The sequence below is a fragment of the Amblyomma americanum genome, chromosome 1 (genome assembly GCF_052857255.1).
Source record: "Amblyomma americanum isolate KBUSLIRL-KWMA chromosome 1, ASM5285725v1, whole genome shotgun sequence".
NCBI classification, from domain to species: domain Eukaryota; kingdom Metazoa; phylum Arthropoda; class Arachnida; order Ixodida; family Ixodidae; genus Amblyomma; species Amblyomma americanum.
Genome location: NC_135497.1, coordinates 355,775,064 through 355,791,407, shown reverse-complemented (window position 1 = coordinate 355,791,407; position 16,344 = coordinate 355,775,064).

Sequence of the window (16,344 nt, the reverse complement as noted above, 5' to 3'; positions counted from 1 at the left end):
TCCCACAAAATTTTGTCTATATACCGTACATATTTCAGTCTCACTGTGAATTTTTACTTCTGCAAATAATAATCAATACGAATATAGAACTGTATAGCTGCCTCATATTGCTAAAAGCTGCATGCATGCTGTTGCATTTTCACAGTGTGCAATTGTAATCCGGGCTGAATCGCCCTCCACATGGTAGTGCGGAGCCCGCACAAATATGTGGAGTCCACCACTTACGGACTGCTGTGGAGTCCGTTCAGTTCAACTGTACGGAGTCCATAACAGGCGGAGGTCCATAAGAATCCGTCAAGTACGGATGAACGCGGATACCCGTACACTGTGGAGTCCGTAGTTCCATAATTCTGTACGTATGAATCCGCTTTCTCCGTTGTATGGAAATTTTCGGCAGGGATCATTGGGGTGGGGTGTGAATTCACCTAAGGAATCCAAAGAATAAAATAACAAAGATTTGATTCGTCACTCCTGTCGTCGTGAAATTTTATGACCAGGCGAAGTTGTCGTGGTCACGTTATCGCACTTCATTTTATACCGTAGTCTGAATTGGATCTTCATATCGTTGACCTGTCGCTCCAGTTCATTCCATTCTTTCCGTCGTCCGTAGCCTCACTTCGAAATGAAAACTACCGATATCTGCAGTCCCTTACTTTCGTCAATCTTTACTAAGCATCGAGTCGGAAGCTATAAACTATTTTGCATAAACAATTTTGCATTTTTGCGTCTCGCATGCTGCCCTGGCAACGAAAAGTTCATGGCTGCGTCTTATTCGTACATGTGTGATGTTTAAGCTGTTATCACTAACTCAAAACAGGTGTCATAAGAAACTCTATTCTGTGTGTTTTCTTTTTGCGACTGTATGAGATATGGCTATCAAGCAAGCGGCCTGGTAACGTGCCAACGCCCCTTCTTCCTTTCCCTTTCCCTCGCTGCAGTCGCAGCTATAAATCTATGCGTAATAAAGGACCAGGCGTCTTTTCTGGCCTAGCTACTGATGTGTCGCGACTCTGCATGAAGCGATCGATGCATGGTGTCAGAAGTGGCCCGGTGTGCCCAGCTGGATTTTTCAAGCAGCCGAAGCAATGGGCATCGTGAAACCGCCGGGACCACTTCAGTTGACTGGGAATGTCAGAAGAAACTGGCTAATATTCAAGCAGAAGCTGCAACTGTTCCTGACAGCGACGTCGACCGCCACCCCAAGGTCAGCAGTGGTCAAAGCAGCGATCCTTCTAAGCGCTGCCGGCGACGAGGCACTGGACATCTACAACAACTTCAGCTACGCGAAAGATGAGTCCAAAGATGATTACGACACACTGCTCAAGAAATTTGACACTTACTTCGACGAAAAAGAAAACGAAGTCTACGAGAGGCACGAATTTCGTATGCGGGTGCAAGGTGAGTCCGAGCCATTTGAGCCCTTTGCACGAGACCTCAGAACGCAAGCTAAGCTCTGCAATTCTGGTGGCCTTGAAGAATCCATGGTACGAGACCAGATTGTTTTCGGCACTAATAGTACCCCGCTCAGAGAAAAAGTGCTACGAGATAAGAGTCTCACAATGCAGAAAGCAGAAGAGATGTGTAAGGCAGTGGAGATTGCCGCGCAGCAAAATGCTACCTGGTCCAAAGGCGACGTCCACGTTGACTACGCCGTAAGAAACCAGCCTGGTAAAGAAAGGGGGATTCGATGCAAGCAGTGCAACCAGGCGCACGCGCGGCGAAAATGTCCAGCTTACGGGAAGCGCTGCTACACTTGCAACAGAATGAATCATTTCTCGTTGTGCTGCAGAAGTCGCCAAGTCAACCAAATACAGGAAGAGGTATAAAGCGATGAAAACTTCCAAGTTTTGGACGTCAGCATATGTGGTGTCAACAGGCAAGCAGGGCTAGATTGGACAATGCAAGGCCAGATTGCCGGATGCGTCATCAGTTTCAAAGTTGACACGGGCTCCCAGGCAAACCTTCTTCCCCTCAGCATCTTTCGACGCATCTGCAGTACAAAGCCCCTGCGCAAGAGTACAGCGGTTCTTACTGCCTACAATAACAGCGTTATCAAGCACGTGGGTGTCGCCACAGCATTACTGCTCCTGGACAAATCCAAGCACGAGACGGATTTTTTTATCGTGAAAAAGGGCCGACAAGCAATCCTTGGCTTTAACACGTGCCTGCAATTTAGCCTCATCCCAACAGTTGTCGATGCCGTTAACGAGCAAAATGGGCATGAAACACCAGAGCAAACGGCCCCGCACCTTTTCAGTGGAACCGGCTGCGTCAAACGACACTACAAGATGGTCCTGCGGCCCGGTGCGGTTCCAGTGGTACAACCAGCTAGGAGGGTACCCTTCTCACTAAGGGAACCACTACGGGAAGAGCTCAACCGCATGGAGAAGGCGTCTATCATAAAAAGGGTAGACGAGCCCACCGAATGGGTAAGTCCCTTGGTCATAGTTCGCAAAAAGAATGGAAGCCTCCGGGTGTGCATGGACCCAAGAGAAATTAACAAGCACATCATGCGTGAGCACTACCCTATGCCCCGACGTGAAGACATTGAGTGCGAATTGTCAGGGGCGCGACTGTTTTCCCGCCTTGACGCCAACTCCGGATTCCACCAGATACCGTTATATGAAGCCACGTCGCGGATATGCACGTTTGCGACTCCGTTCGGCCGCTACCGATTCCTTCGGCTCCCTTTCGGTATTTCGTCTGCTAGTGAGGTCTTCCAGAAGACGCTCGCAGAGATCTTCGACGGCCTGCCAGGGGTTCATGTATATGTGGACGGCGTGCTAATCTGTGGCAACAGCAAGCAGCAGCATGATGAGCGCTTGCGAGCAGCACTGAGAAGGGCAGATGAAGCTGGTCTTACGTTCAACCGTGAGAAGTGTGCCTTCGGTGTGAAGAAAATAACATTTCTTGGAGACGTCATCAGTGAATATGACATACTGCTGAGTTCTGATCTAATTTCAAGCATTCAGGCTATGCCACACCCGAATGACAAAAATGCAGGATGCTTGGAGTCGTTAACTGTTTCCGCAAGTACGTGCCTCGACTGAGCGATAAAACGTCCCTACTTCGCAGCTTGGTAAAGGAGAACGTCGTTTTCGACTGGAGTTCGGCTCATGAGCGTGAGTGGAAAGAGGTCTGCGAAGCATTAACAACGCCTCCTGTGCTGGCCTTCTTCGACGCGAACAAAGAAACCAAAATTTCGGCTGACGCATCCGGGCTAGGGTTAGGCGCAGCATTGTTGCAGAAGCATGGCAGTGAGTGGCGCCCAGTCATGTACGCTTCGCGAGCGCTCACCGATGGCGAAACACGGTACTCGCAAATCGAGAAAGAAACCCTGGGCATTGTTTTCGCATGCGAAAAGTTTCACCAGCTGGTATATAGCCGCAGGATTGTCATTGAAACGGATCACAGAACTTTGCTGGCAATCGCGAAAAAGGCAATCGGAGATATGCCACCAAGGCTGCAACGTTTCTTTATTCGTCTTCTTCGTTACGACTATGAACTGCAGTTTATTCCTGGCAAGGACCTGCTGTTGGCGGACATGCTGTCCCGTGCTCCTGCCCTTCGTGCCGTCCTGGAGTCAACCGAAGACGTCGACGTTCATGCTGTACAGATCCTCTCAAGCATAGTAAGCACACCAACAAAACAGCGCCTGCAAAGTGAGACTTTAGCGGATCCATACTTGAGCAAAGTCTTAGAGCAGGTGGCACAAGGAACTAAGATTGAAGGAGAGTTAAAGCCATTTGCAGCAGAACTATCGGAAATTGATGGAATACTGCTGAAAAGATGCAAAATTGTCCTACCGAGGACAATGAGAGTGGAGATGCTGCAGAAGTTGCAAGCGGGACATCTTGGGCTGAATAACAGTAAAGCCAGAGCTCGGGGCCTGATCTTCTGGCCAGGAATGGGCGGTGCCATTGAAACGCTCATTCGCAAATGCAGCGCATGCCAAAAGTACGCCTACAAGCAAGCATCTGACCCTTTTATTTTGTGGCCAACACCCAAGGTGCCATGGCACCGGGTGGGAATCGACCTTTTTCATTTGGCTGGTGACATGTACGTAGTGATGTTTGATGCGCATTCAAACTTTCCAGACGTTGAGAAACTCGCCGTCACCACGGCGCGCGAAGTCGTTACGAAGGTTGCGACTATATTGGCGCGGTACGGAATTCCTGCCCAAGTGTGTACCGACAACGGACCTCAGTTTGCTTCCCAAGAGTTGGCGGAGTTTGCACGGCGCTGTGACTTTGTCCATATTACTTCGAGGCCTGAATTTACGCGGTCGAATGGTCTGGCCGAGAAAGGAGTACAAATAGTGAAGCGCATTATGAAGAAAACTGCAGAGGCTCGTGACGACTTCTGGATGGGTCTTTTATCATATCGCGCGTCCCCATTAGAGGACGGACAATCACCGGGAGAACTGTTGCAGGGTCGTCGGCTGCGCACTACTCTGCCTGAATGCGGCGTCGAAAAAGGAGCGCCCGGTAGTCAACCACCGCCAGTCGTCCAAGGGCAAACTACTGCCGCTACTGCACCAAGGAGACACGGTGCGGGTTCGTGACGGCCGCCAATGGTCGCGCAAAGCGATGGTTCTCCAGAAGGTGGCTCCACGATCGCACATCGTGAGAACGGACAACGACCGTCTTCTAAGGCGGAATAGGCAACATTTGCTGCGAACCCAAGAGCACTACAACGTCATCGATGACAGCGACGACGAGGCGGACATCCACTCCAAGCCTAGCAGAACCTCAAGTCCTGGTACCGCCGATGGTCAAGGTGAGCCACGTGATGGACTTGCCACAAGCACTCAGCTCACAGCATCAGGCGCAGCTACTGGATCAAGCATGCCAGCCATTCCACGCAGGACAACCCGGCCACGCCTGGAACCTAAACGGCTGACTTGTGATCACGAGTTTCGGCAAATTTCTTAGAGCATTGTCAAAACTGATCTTTTCACAGAGGAAAGAAGAGGTATCAGATATGGCTATCAAGCAAGCGGCCTGATAACGTGCCAACGCCCCTTCTTCCTTTCCCTTTCTCTCGCTGCAGTCGCAGCTGTAAATCTATGTGCAATAAAGGACCAGGCGTCTTTTCTGGCCTAGGTACTGATGTGTCGCGTCTCTGCATGAAGCGATCGATACATCGACCTGCTTTAAGCTTGTACAAATCAATACATTGATCCCTTATCCACGGAATTTTCGAAAAGAACACGGCCATGTCAATAAAACCAGTCGGAGCATGAAATTTTGTCAGCGGAGAAAGAAAGACTGGCTCTGCAATGGAAGAGTATGAAATCAACTGATGTGTCGAACAATACATGCCCACCACTTCAAACGGTAAGATGTGGCTTTCCTGAAGCCCCGCTTTAAGGTGAAAGTACTGATAAAGTATGGCGGCTAATCCGAGACTTTATCACTGCGAAGCGCAAGCAGCCGCGCCCCTTGGGACAGGCCACTGGGCGATGTGCACTATGTGTACATATACCCTTCACGTGCATTCCCTGTGACACAAGGATTCCCCTGCGACAGAATGTTTATCATCTTGTTGGCTGCGTGGAAATTGGCACTGGAAATAGGCTGCGTCGTAATAGCTGAGCAGCTCTGTTTCAGCTCAGGTGTCAAGTAAAACACGGAGTGACCAGTTCACCGGCCAGTGACGCGTGCTCTTCTGTGTGGCTGCGTGCGCTTTTCGGCAGTGTGGTTTTTGTTCAACCCACCCTGAAAGCCAGGATTCCTTGCTTGTCACCGCTGATGAGAATTAAAATTTACATTATTCCAAAAACGAAACGTGGTATTACTACCGTCCATATGCGAACCTCTTCTTACAAAGAGGTGCCGAAACTTCGCAGTTCATAAGCTTGATTTTAAATACTCTGCTGGATCATCTCTCGCCGAAGGTCATCGCATTTTCGGAATCCACGGATAACAGTAATATTATCATGCCTCGCAATGGAACTGAGTAACTTTTAAATTTAGGCGAGTATCTGTTCACCGTTCAGAGGCCAGCACTGGACACGTAACTCGTCTTCCTGTGTAGTCCTCTGCGGTTGCGTAACGATGTAGAAATTATGGGGGTACCTATGAAATTATTATGTGTAAATGCCAGAAAAAGTGTAACTGGCTCACTGCGTCACTGAAGACATCAGTCGCGCTGTTAATAGGCAGTGGCATGCACGTACAAAGTGGAGAAATTTTGCGCCTTTCGTTTTCTGAATACCAGTGGAAGGTTTGGACTGTTTATTCTGAGGAAAGTAAAGGCGCATAAATTGTTTTTTTATTTGAAAACTGAAATAAGCACAAGAAAATTATGTACAATGGTACTGAACCCGTAGCCAAAGCTAGTGTCGGGTCAATCACAAAGATACCTTGCAAATACAGCAAGTGGAGAGAATATTTCTCGCATAAAGAAATTCAAAATAAAATCGCAACGCATTCTTTGCGCATCAATTTTATTTAAAAATGTCCGTATATACAATTGCAGTTCATGCGGACATTCTTTGCACATAACATTAACAAAATTATTCCGTCCAAAATTTACCTTTCCGACCATCCTGAAAATTAGACTCAGCAAGAACATTTTGAGGGATTTTGGAAAATTGCTTTTAATTTTAACATCATTAGGAAAGCCATTCTGTATTAGTGCACCATTGTACTCAGTCATCCTTTTCCAGTATGCATTGCGGCATATTTATAAGTTAAAATGATTTGAACTTGCAGCTCTAGTGTCCTTTTTAGTAGTTATAAAAATACTTTGCTGAAACGGCTTATTGCATTGCAGTATTTTATGTATTGTCTGGGCAGTTTCTAACGTATAAATTGAATGTAAAGGTAAAATATGGGCTGCCTGAAAAAGTGGCTTGCTAGGGCAACTGTGTTTGGAATATGTGATGATTCTTAGGGCTCTCTTTTGTAGTCGGACTATGCGTTCAAGATATGTGGGGTATGTGTTATTTTATTTTATTTTATTTTTTTTTATGTGTTGCTCCAGGATTCTATGCAGTAACTTAACTATGTATAAAGGCAAAATATAGTACGCATAGAATCGAGCAATCAAAATATCCTCGTTCTTTCAAGAGTATGTGACATCCATATGCAAGTTTTCAACAAACTTGTTTTATGTGATTTCTCCACTGCATGTCAGAATTGAAATGCACACCTAAGTATTTTAAACTTGTTACATTGTGTATCGGCTCATTGTTTACATGCAAGGTGATTTTGTTGTAGTATAAATTTTTTGAGCTGAGTTGAGCTGAGTTTTTGAGTTGAGCTGAGCACAGTGTATTTTGTTTCCTGTGTATTAACAGTTAGCTGGTTGGTAGTAAACCACTTTAAGACCCTAACTAGGTCTTCGTTTACTTTGCTGTTTAGTTCTCCTATTGAGTCCCCTATAAATACTAACGCTGTGTCGTCAGCGTACATTAATCGTTGGGAATATTTTAAGGTTGACGGAAAGTAATTTACGTATAGCAAAAAAAGTTCGGTACCAGTACTGAGCCCTGTGGCACCCAAGTCAGCACGGCCTGCGGTTTAGAGATCAAGTTATTCATTACAACATGCTGTTCGCGGTTGGTGAGATGACTGTTAAATAACTGCTATTTTCCCTCTAAAACCGCAGTCGGTTCTTGAGTTAGTGAACACTCAATCGCGCTTTGAGCTACACTCGCAAGGCGTTTGCTTCTGAGGCCTGTATTATGCTTCGTTATGCATCCTCAGCGACCGTAACCTCTTTAAAGAGGAATGGCTTTGCGTCCTCAATCCTCCCAAACATTATACTTCTACCAGGTATTTCAGGGAAGAAAAAAATTTTCAAAAATAGACATTTTGGAGTAAAAATTAGGTTTTCCGGCGTACTATTCCCAATGTTGGAGGATATCAGTAAACCGTTGAATCATCTTACGTAGTAAGGTGTCTAAATAATATTTAATAATTATCTTTTAGGTTATAGAGTTACGCGCCTAATTTTGATTAGAGATTTGTAGCTGTTCATTAGTATAGCCATGCCAGTTTTAGAATTTAGAAAACGCAATTATCCTTTGCGCTAGCTGTTGCTGGAAAAAATTCGGCTTTAACCCCTCACGTGCAATTGAGAGGTGGCTTTGCCTGCATGCTTTCCGAAAGCGCATGTATTTTGGCAAGATGTAGCCAAATTGTGTAGAGCCACAGCGCAGAGAATAATCACGTTTTCGAAATTCTAAAAACTGCATGGCTAGAATAACGACCAGCTACAAATCTCTAATCCCAACTAGATGCCAATCTCTACTAGTTAAAAATATAATTATTAAAAATTAGTTAAGCAGCTTACTACTTAAAACGATTCAACTGTTTTCTGTTGTCCGCCAACACTCGTAATACTTGTGGCAATACTGCTCCTGATGTGCACGTGTACTCATGTGATGCTCGGCAGGTGCGTGACGTACTCAGTGTCTGCGTATATACTTGTGGAAATAAAGCGGGGTGTTTTATCATTTGGCGTTCACCAGGAGGGAGCGGCGGGGACGCAGGAGTCATTATCGAGGTGTCGTCCAGCAAGAAAAAAATTGTGTCGGGAGTCGCTGTCCAAAATATAGTGTACCCACTCCAGATATCGCTGCCTGTTGCCGGCCGCCAGCATCATTGTATACCAGCCGGATAGCAGCAATGGAAAATATCACAAGAAACGAATGTTTCTTCCCAGCCTTTTTTAGTGCAGCCACCAGCGAGCTTCATCTTTGACAAGACGTCCGAATGGCCGGCGTGGATACAAGAATTCGATTACTACCGATTCGCCTCAGGACTTTATGAGCGACCTCAAGAGGCTCAGGTGCGTACGTTGCTGTACACGATGGGACGACAGGCACGCAGCATTTTCAAGACTTTCAGCTTGTGCGAGGAAGGCTCGAAGAAATACGACGTTGTGAAGAAACAGTTCAATACCGATTTTGTCACCACACGAAACTTGGCCTACGAAAGCGGGTGCTTCCATCGCCGCCACCAAGATCCAGGCGAACATGTTGTTACATACGCTGGCCGATAGATGTGACTACGGGGAGATAAAAAAGCGGATTATTCTTGATCGACCGTTTCGTAGTTGGACTACGAGACGCAAAGTTGTCCGAAACTTATCGAATGGATGCGATGCTGGGACAGGCTGGTTGCTCACTGGTGCAGGCAGTTTATTTTTCCGAACTCGACGCGAACTCTGGTTTCAACCAAGTGAGATTAGCAAGGAACGGTGAACTGCTCACAACATTCAATACTCTTTTTGGCCGTTATTGCTGTGAGAGGCTGCCATTTGGCGTAACTTTGGCTCCGGAGTATTTTCAAAGACAAATGTGTGATATTCTTGATGGAATTCCGGGGGTCATGAACTTAAAGGGCAAGTGAAGAGGTTTAAGAATTAGATGAGTTTTAACCAGCCGAATGTTTGGAACTTGTAGGTAAAGCATGCGAAATCTTTTTCCGCCAGCATTTGAAACGGAGCGTAACCGCCGACTAAAGTGGCGTCAGTGTTCAGACTTCTCTGCCGTGCACAGCGACAGGCAGAGGCCGCAGTGGTCACGTCACGTATAGCGGCAATATGTTCCCAGCGAAGAAACGGTTTTTTCAAGGAAGAAAACGAATGCCGGCGAAGGTGAAGCTCAGGAAGCATTGTGCATAGGAAGACGAAGGGCATCATGCAGACAAATGCAGCGCATATCTGAAGTCTCTCAAGCAATGACGTCACCATTATTTTCCCCGCGCACCTTCATCGCACAAAGAAGAAACCTGAGCACCGTCGAGGTTAGAATGAACTAAATGATGGTAACTAAATGATAGTTCACCGTAGTTGAGGCTTTAATTGGTCAGTACGTCACAATTTTAAATGCTAGCGCAAAACTACTTCGTATGCTTTACCTAGAAGCTTCATAATTCGAATTCTTGTATAGCCGCCAATTTTCAGGAAACCATTTTAACTTGCCTTTAACAAACTATGTCTTACCCATGTGAAAATTTGCTGCTGGTTTGCCGCTGGAATCCTACTGGTTCCAGTAGTACTGTTTTATTAGCACATTCCCAGCAGCTACTGGAACAAGCAGCTGATGGAACCTGTAGCCTATGCAATCAGTAGGTGTTGGAGACATTAGCGTCCATATATCATCGAAGCATTACAGTAAATTCAGTTTAGATAAATCATTCGTAGGATATATCCTTTAATTTTTGAACATTTCTGAAGCATAAAAAACAAATTTTAACTTCCTAAACATAAGCACGAAAAAAAAAACACTTGAAACCTGCGGTATATTGGTAAACTCATCCTGCAGGACCATGCAAACCTGCCCATAGTAGAAACTCAAGTACAGCTTCAAACCCCGTCTTGAAAAGCAGCAACTAGCAACAGTAAAGCCCTAAAATATACATACAACTTCCATGTGTTACTTGTGCTCACATTCTAATACCACATGGGTTCTTGCTTATATATACCCCCAAGATGGGTGTCCCCATGAATTAAAAGACTAGCGCATATAACAAAGACACAGACATAGAAGTAGACAGGATTAGGGCTCGTCCTGTCTACTTCTATGTCTGTGTCTTTGTTATATGCGCTAGTCTTTTAATTCATGATGAAACACCAACTAGCCCAGCTTTCCGCCTTGATGGGTGTCCCACAGGTGTTAGTGGTGAATAGTTAATAAGCAAAGTTATCTCATTAAATTTCTGACTTTTTATTCAATTTCTTGCGCTCCTAGTCAGATAGGTTTATAGTCTGATACTACTTAAGTCTGCAGTGAAGTACCGCCCAAGTTAACGACCGCCGCACAGATTTCCTCCACGACAAAACAGTAGACCGTTGTTAAAACTTTTCTTGTTCCCTAAGCAGCAAACTGATTGCAAGAAAAAAATTATTGGAGTTACAATTTTAATGCCTTGCTTGTTTAATATAGTCAAACATTAAAATGTTTATTTCGTTTACTATAGCGATGGGCCAGCGGAGTAATACAGTACGCCGCGGATCATGGCCGAGTGTTCGCAACTGCTGTTTTTTTAAGTTGTATTCTACTATAGCTGCAAAGTTCTGTTAGCTGAAGGATATATTATTAACAAAAAAGATCTGCGAACAGAACAACAAAAAATCCTTATGCTGGAATCAGAACGACCAGCAGAAAACCAGTATAAGCACCGGGCTGAAACCGGAACAACAAGCAGGAAGCCAGGAGGTTTCCTGCTGGTTCCTGCAGAACCAGTACAAACCAGTCGGCTCCCATACACAAATTTTCGAATGGTAATCTTTGGCCCTACTCAGAAGGAACACGACAAACGGTTGTTTCGCGCCTTGGAACGCTTGGCCTTAAGCGGCATGACCCTAAACGAAAAAAAATAGAAAGTTTAGTGTAAAGGAGCTTTGTCTTCTGGTTTGCCGCGTGAGCCAATATTGCATACGCCCGGATACAACGAAGTTTCGCGCAACTAAAAATTTCAAGCCGCCATCGAACGTTGCAGAAATGCGCATATTTTAGATCTTGCTAATCATTACTCACTATTCATTTCAGGGTTTCAGAGTTGGCTGAACAAACGACACCTTTGGGTCAACTGCAGCAAGAGGACACTGAGTGGGTCTGCGCAGCGCTTCAGGCGAATAAAAAAATCGGTCGCATGTTTTTTGTCTCAAGGTCAATGAGAGCAACTGAGATGCGCTATGCGCTAACTGAAAACGAGACGTTAGCTGTAACATGATCCGCAAAACGACTCGAAAGCTATGTGTGTGGACTGCACATTATTCTAGAAGCGGATCACAAACCGTTGGTTTCTTTCCTAGGAAAGACTCCACTTTATCTGGATCCGCCTCTCATTCAAAGGTTCGGAATGCGGCTAATGGAGTTTACTTTCGAGGTGCAATATGTCCCGGGCAAAAATCTGTAAATAGCTGATGCACTCTCCAGAGCACCAATGCGAGGCCAAAAGACGAAGAACTTCCTTTCGGTCGATGAAGTCAACTGTAATTTTGCCGTATTGGAGTTAATCGAGTCGGAGCACTTCAGGCTAGTAGCCGAAGAACAAACGGACTAGACTTGTCGTATGTTAATTTTGTCGCTATGTCCGTGAGGGCTGACCTAGTCTACCTTCGTTATCGGCCGTTTGAAGGCCCTGTAGGAAGGATCGTGCCGTTTTGAGCGTATGTAAAGGTGTCCTCATGCACGGCACTCGCCTTGTTATGCCACACTGCATTAGAAGCAGAATGTTAAAACTGCTTAATGAGGGCCACCAGGGTGTTGTGAGATGTAGAACAGGGGGATGGGAGTCCGTGTGGTGGCCAGACTTAAGCTCTCAACTTGCGGTATTCAATGCCGACTGCCGCGCTTGTTCCCAATTTCGCCTCCAGCCGTGCAAGCCGATGATTCCGACCGAGACGGCTTTTCTGCAATGCCAAAGGGTTGCGGCGGATATCTGCCACGTGAAATGCTGTGACTACTTGCTCATGGTGGATTACTTTTCTTGATTTCCGGTATTGTGTCCGCTGACCTCTCTTAGCAGCACTGAAGGTATTTATCATAGAAAAATAGTGCATTCTACGCACGGCATACCGGAAACGGTGGTATCAGATAACGGTGGTCTATTTGTCGGCCAAGAGTTGAAACAGTTCGCGCAGGTTGATGGATTCAAAAGTGTGACGTGTGGCCCTAGGTACCAGCAGGCAAACGGGGAGGTACAAAGAATGGTTAAAACCGTGAAAGATCTGTTTGTAAATTCTTGTGACCTACATCTGGCTTTGTTAGAGTACAGGGACACGCCGGGACCCCTACACAAAAGGACAGCAGAGCTACTCAAGAGGCGGCGGCTCCGCACTACCTTGCCTCTCCAACCAAAGGAGTAGCCAGCTAAGACGCCCAATCTGAAAGAAGCGCGGGACAAAGACGCAGCTTTCAGGGAGAATCAGAGGCAAAATTATGATCGCAGGCATGCTGCCCTTCACCTTTTTGTGCCAGGAGATTCTGTTTGGGTCAAGGACTACAGGCGAAAAGGCGTGGTTCTTCAGAGTGCAAAGCGGCCACGATTGTTTATAATGGTTTTTGAGTACTTTACTCTTGTGATGCTCAGCGCGTGCGTGTGACGTACTCAGTGTCTGTATGTATATATATATATATATATATACATACTTTTTGGCGTTTGCCTGGGGGGGGGGGGGGCGAGGAACGAGTCTTCATCGAGATGCCGTCCTGCGCAGCACCACAATACTAGGCCACAGAAGCCGTCTTTAACAACCAAAAAGCCTATTTTTGAAAATTTTTGAAAGCCTTCCTGAAACATTTCGTGTATGAGGAGGGAGTCCCGCTAAACAGCTTTGTAGCGTACTCCTTGGACTGTATATTTTTGACGGGGGCTGCACCGTGGGGGATCTTCCATTAGCGCGTGCGTCCGATACATTATCTGTATCTCATAACGGCAGGAAGGTGAGATAGAAATAGTAGAGGCGCAAGCCGTCTGCAACGGCCTGATTTAAATTTGACTATAACCAAGCGGCGAATTTGAATGAACTGATTGACAGGTCCCTGAAAGAAGTATAAGAACGTGTATGTGAGATGCTGTAAATCGAACATCGGCCAGCAGTAACACGTGAAAGTTGCATTGTAGTAGTCGTAGTAAGTGTTTAATCAAGAAAATATAATAAAAAGGAAGTTAAAAGATTTTTGCTCACCCCGGCATCTGCCATCACTGTATCGGCGGCACCTGAGCTGGGGCAGCGGAAATTAAGGTTAGAAGGCAGTATGAAGAAGAGAAACGAAAGAGGTGAGGGGATAGCAAGAAAGGACATAGGGAGTAGTCATATTTACACTATTTACAGAGTCCAAATAAAGTTGTCCAGGTCGTGCGCGCGTACAGTCAGAGAAGGAAAATAAAAAACACGCGCACATTGTTCGCTCACGGGTGCGCGCACTGCCCTGCGGCCACAGTACTGTCTTGAGCGAGTCCGGGAGCAGGCCCAGCTCTCTGTAGGCCGCGAGCATATTGCGACGAGCATCAGCGAACGCGGTACAGCGAAAGAGCAGGTGGTCCATTGTCTCCACTGCACCGCATCCATCACACTCTTCACTCGTCGCGATTCCGTGACGCACCCGTTGGTCCCCGGGCCACACGCAGCCGATGCGCGCACGGAGGATCATTGCGCGTTGCGACCGCGATAGAGCGCGGCAGCCGTTGATGCTGGCGATGCGTGGGTCTGGGTGCTGCCGTCGGAGATGTTCGTGAATGACCGCTCGCACGACCTCCAGCGCAAGGGGGAGATCTCGTGGCGGTAGCTGGTGTGCGGCGGTCGCGAGTTCGTCAGCCTCCTCGTAGCCGGTGATGCCGCAGTGGCCGGGCACCCACTGTAAGCGCACGACGCATCCTTGCTGCGCTAAGCACGAGACGCTTGCGCGGATGTCGCGCACTAATGGAGTGCCACGCCCTTGCACTACTGTCGGGTGAGGGCGCGCGGGAGTCGCACAGCAGAGCACTCCTGGGTGGCGAAGGGACGATGGAGAGCAGCAGGTCCAATCCCAGCTGGATCCCAATCAGCTCCGCCGTGGTGGAGGAGCCCAGGAAGGTGGTGTGTGTCTGGCTGTGCAGCCGCAGGGCGGGTATAGTAGCCGCCGCTTCGAGGGAGTGGCTTTCGCGGACCACTGAGCCGTCGTTGTACACGAGGAGATGGTCTTGAAGCTCCTCGAGTAGGACGGCTCTGGTCAGCAGCTGCACAGCGCACAGGGGTGTGCTCCCCTTTCCCGCAATGCCGACGATTTCTCGCTGTATCTCCGAGGCAGCAGGCCAGGGCGGGCAGGGGCCGTAGGGGGGGGGGGGGCGGCTTCTGTGAGGCGCTCATATTCCTGTAACGCCGCACCCATTCGTGAGCGTTGGTGCGTGCGTATTCGTTGCAGAAGCGAGCCGCCGTCCGGTGCGCGATGGAGACGGTCGATATGATGCAATGCCCTGCGCGCTGCTTGGAGCTGGAGAGGCCACGCTCCTGCCGCGGCCAGTGTTGCGGCGCACTGGGAGTTCTTAGGCAGGCCGAGGCACACGCGCAGGGACTTGCGGTGCTGGAGCTCCAGTTTCCTCCAGCGCGGCTTGCGCACCGAGACGAGCGCCAACGCGTAGAGTGCTGCCCCCAATGCTGCGGCGTTGTACAGTCGCAGCGCGGCTTGCTGTGAGATGTCCTGGCCTCGAGCGGTGAGCTTGTGCACGGCGGCGGTGATCCTCTTCATCTGCAAACAGGCCTTGGTCGCCGCGGGGCGGAAGGAAAGGCGCCAGTCGATGTCGAGGCCAAGGTACCGCACTGATTTACGCCAAACAATCGGAGTCCCGTCCAGCAACAGTGGCGCAAGGCGCGCGCGCGAGAGGGAAACGCAAGCCATGGCTACCGATTTTTCCGCGCTCGGCGACAGACCTGGGCCGCGCAAGCAGGCATCAATTGCTGTCAGCGCTCCCTGCAGGCACTCCCGCACGCGTAGCGCCTCGCCCGGTGGCCCCCGGCACCACAGAGCAATGTCGTCCGCATACATGGACATGTACACATGGTGTCGGCCGCTCTTAGGGAGGCAGGCCGGCACCACCGACATGGCCACGTTAAACAAAAACGGGGATCTGAAAGACCCCTGCGGCACGCTCAGTTTCACCGGACGAGGCTCGGAGAAATTGCCCCCTACTCGTACGCGCTTGGTGCGTCCGCTCAGGAAGCCGCGAACATATTGCAACAGGCGCCCGCTCACACCTGCTCCCTCGAGCACCGCGAGAATTGGTGCGCGATGGACGTTGTCAAAAGCGCTCGAGACGTCCAGCAGCAGCAGCGCAACCTGTCTTGCCGCCCTGGCGCGTTCCAGAGCCGTGACAACGTCCGAAATCGAATTTACCGTGCACCGCATCCCACAAAAACAAATCAGCATCCGCGGCTCGCTCGTTCAAACGTTTCAACGCCATATGCTCCATGAGCTTACCCACCGCCGATGTTAGTTCCACTGGTCGGTATCCGGTCAGCTCCGTAGGTGGGCGCCCTGGCTTTCGGACAGGACAGACGACCGCGGTGCGCCAGTCCTCCGGTAGCTCCCCGTGCTCCCACACCAGGTTGATCTGCTGCAGGAGGATCTGTCGTTGCTCCGCATCCAGGTTTCGCAGCATCTGGTAGGTCACCCCGTCCGGTCCGGGCGCCGATCGGCGGCGGCAGCGCTGCAGCGCGTTGTTCAGTTCCGCCGCGGTGAAAGGCGCGTCGCAAGGACCTTCCGAGGTGACGAGAGAGGGAGTGGCACCGCTTCCGGGGCTCTCGAGTGCAGCCATGCTAGCTGCACCTGCGGGGCTTAGCGGCACGAACCGGTCGGCAAACCGTTCAGCGAGCTCTTCGTCGCTGAGCCCGCTAGATATC